Source organism: Hyaena hyaena, unplaced genomic scaffold (genome assembly GCF_003009895.1).
Source record: "Hyaena hyaena isolate Hyena2069 unplaced genomic scaffold, ASM300989v1 scaffold_81, whole genome shotgun sequence".
NCBI classification, from domain to species: domain Eukaryota; kingdom Metazoa; phylum Chordata; class Mammalia; order Carnivora; family Hyaenidae; genus Hyaena; species Hyaena hyaena.
The window spans coordinates 2,560,825-2,564,507 of NW_024080714.1; the positions used below are offsets into that span (position 1 = coordinate 2,560,825).

The 3,683-nt window shown below is 36.6% G+C and overlaps 1 pseudogene; it reads left to right on the forward strand.

Moving 5' to 3' along the window:
- Nucleotides 1-235: 235 nt before the first annotated feature.
- On the forward strand, nucleotides 236-333 carry LOC120233054 (annotated as a pseudogene).
- Nucleotides 334-3,683: the final 3,350 nt, after the last annotated feature.

Genomic DNA, 3,683 nt, shown 5'->3' on the forward strand with positions numbered 1-3,683 from the left:
ATGGTAAACTTTTACATATGGTTTGTTATTAATTCTCATCTTAATTTCATTTGGTCAGAGAATATAGTCTGTATGACTTCAGTCTTTTGAAATACAAATTCGCTTCAGGTCTAGATATATGATCCTTCTTTTTTCTGATAAATATTGTGTATCTGCTAGGTGACTTGTTGATTAGACCCACACATACTTTCATCACTACCACTTTTAGTGGGTTTCATTGATAGGCTTTATTGTGGTGCTCTCTTCAGCAGCACATATACTAAAATTGGAACAATACAGAGAAGATTGGCATGGCCCCTGCACATGCTAATGCATGAAGCGTTCCATATTTAAAAAACAAACAAACAAAGATGGGCTTCGCTATGAAGAACTCGCAAGTCTTGGAAGTGTTGTGTGATAATTTTGGTGACATTGCTCTTGTCAGTGCAGTATGATGGCCTGATCCTGTAATCTGCAAACACCCTTTCATAATCTCTGCTTATATTGTTCTAATTTTTCATGAAACTATATGCACTCAGATGGCAAAAAAATGACCAAAAAATTAATAAATCCACTAGTGTTTGTAGAAGCACTATTCACAATAGCCCAAATTTCCTTCTTATAAGACACTAGTCATCCAGCATGGCCTCATTTTAAATTGATCACCTCTGCAAAGACCCTATTTCTAAATAAGATCACTTACTTCTAACTAAAGTACTTTAGGTTAGGACTTCAAAATATTGGGGGGGGGAATGTAACTCAATCCATAATAGGGACAGTGATATTCTATGTTCACACATGGGAGTCCAAACAAAGGGCAAAATTCCCTCCAAAATGCAGAGGAAGCACTAAATGCCCTCACAGCCTCTTACACAAAAAGCCCTGTGATTTAAGGTCTACCCTCAAACTCTTATCTCAGAGTAACAACAATCAAATTATTTTTGTCTAACCTTTGCTTCTACCTCCCTTCCATATAAATGGACATTCAGCAGCCATTTAACTCCCTCTGGATTGTCTTCCAATTTCCATACTACTCTCTTTTATTCCCTCTTCAGCATCTTTATTAATTTGGCTCTACACACGATGTGTAGAAGGCTATCAATAAAGCAATACATTAAAATAGTTACTGAAACACTAACATTTTCCTTTAAACTACCCTGAGTAGAAATAATCCCAGGTGGGTGGTGTAATTTTCACAGTATTGGAAAGACATATTTCTGTCCTTGGTTACTTCCTTCACTTTCTCACATTTCCTTGATATCTGAAATTGATTGAGAGGTAATAAATCTTATTTTGCAATTAGAGAAAAGGCTAGTGCCCCCAGGAGGGGTAGCACATTGTTTGAGTTTATTCTGTGTGTAAATGATGGATTGGAGATCCTCTCCCAAGAATGGGGTTGATGGAATGAGGAGAAAACACCACCAGCTGGAACTCTAAAATGAGAAGGAAAGGTCATGGATAGGACAGAATTGTAATACAAAATATAACATTTCCCCATTGAAAGATTTATCCTGCCCCATTATTATTCATTCACTTAAAATTCTTCACATTGTGAAAGGAATTCAGATCTACTTCTAAAGATATGCACAATTTAGCAAGATCAACTAAAAATAAATATGAACAATGAGGCAGATGAAAAATCTAGGGAGAAAAATAAGGCAGGGCTAGGGTTGTCCACCCATGATGACCAGGTCATGTCCATGTGTGACGCACACACTCTGCCACCTGCTTCTATCCACTTGACAGATAGAGGTCCCAAACCTGGCCCAAGTGTTCTGGTAGCTAATGTGAAAAAGAAACATGTGCCCACCAGTAAGGTTTGTAGTGAACTATAATCTCAGAGGATCGGACTCATTGTGTTTAAAAATAGCTTTCACGTTATTCTGATGTGTACTCTTCATCAAAACTCAAGTTCTTAAAGGTTTATGTTTTCTCTTTCTCCTACTCATCAGTGTCTTGTCTTCCAGTCATTCCCACATAGGTGTCGAGACAACATCATAATGTATATTCTAGATAAAGTACAGGAAAAGCATTTTGAGTAGAATAAAATGTTGTAGGAAATGGCTTTCTTTGAGAGCCATCAGGTAATTAAAGTAATATAAAAGGAACATTTTTTTGAGAATACAGGATAGAATAATATTATTTTCCTTCGAAGAACTAAATAATTTAAAAGTTTAACATATATAATAGAGGTGTCCATGAATTTTAATGGTCAAGTAATGAAATAATTCTTTGATATTGTAAAGTGATTTATTAATTATTTAGGACAAATCTCAATGAAGTTATTCTGACTTGAGTGATTTAGGAATGCTAATTTGGTGACTTGAATTTCATAATTGCTTAATGAAGTCTGCTGTTTCCTTCTCAAGACTACATTTGTTGGTGCTCTCAAAATATAACATTTTTACAGAAAATGAGATAAGACGTGTATTCTTTCTCTCTGTGTGGTGTCTATGCATACAATTTCTGAGTGTGCCTGAATGTGAGGTATGCATTGATTTTCATGCATTGATTCACATGAGTAGGAATGCATTTGAATTTATAGTAAATGCTTTTGGCTGCTGTCTCTGATGTTACTGTAACTGAAGTAGCTCAAAAGCACAAAAGGTCATGTCAGGCATTTATGTCCAATTTACTAGTGCTGTTTATAAAGGTACCTTGTGTATTATTGCTTTGTTCACGCACTTTATAGGAAATCCTGTCATCCTGTTACTTCCTTCCATATTTCAGCTCTTTCTCATTATAAATAAAAGCATTTGTTGCTAATGTCCCTTAAGCCACATGATGGAGGGGGGGGGCAGTGTGGACTTCTGTTAAGTCTCACTGGCTCTTCGAAATGATAGCCTCACTCAATCTTAAGTATGAAAGATGTGGGCTGAATTTCACATCTATTGTTTTGCTATGTCTGAAATGTAAGGCACCATCCATAGACAATTTCCTAAAGAAAAAATTTTATAACTGAGTCACAAATGTCCCCACCCACCCATTGTTAGTCTAACTTTTCCCTAGTTACCAAATCTAATTTTATCCCTTATGTGATAATGGCCATTTACACAGAAATTTTTTGGATAGATCTTTAAAAAAGGCCTCAGGAAATTTTTAAAAAGTGTCTACTTGTCATCAGTGTTAAATTTATCTCCACTTCCTGTCAGCAACCTATAGAGGTGGTCATACTTTAGACTTGGCTATCTCATGGATCTGCTCCATGTGCAAGATCTGGAGCTCTAACTCCTCTCTCTGATCACTACTTCATTTATAAAACCCAAGTAGTAGGAGCCAGGACTGGAAAGACTGTGCTTTGGAATCAAATATACCCCGAAATCTGGAGACTTCAATGCAACAAAAGCTTTACTTCTCACTCGTGGGCCTACTCTGATGGTGGGTCAAGGACACATATATTCTATTCACATGAGTGGCTTCAGTGTGTTTCACATCCACCCTTTTGTAAACAATTCTGCATTTTCTAGGAGAAGAGGACAATAGGAGAGGAAGAAGAAAATTCAGGTCAAATGTTCCTGGGTAATTATTTGAAACCACAGCTGGCAGTCCTTCAAGAGGTTGGGGATGGTTCAATCCATAGAAGATCTATTCCTCGAAGCTTCTTAAAAAGTAAACAAACCTGAGGAATAAGCGTACACTGAATTTATTTATGTCAGACTTAAAGCTGGGTTAGTGATGGTCACTTAAACATGAACTGGAACACG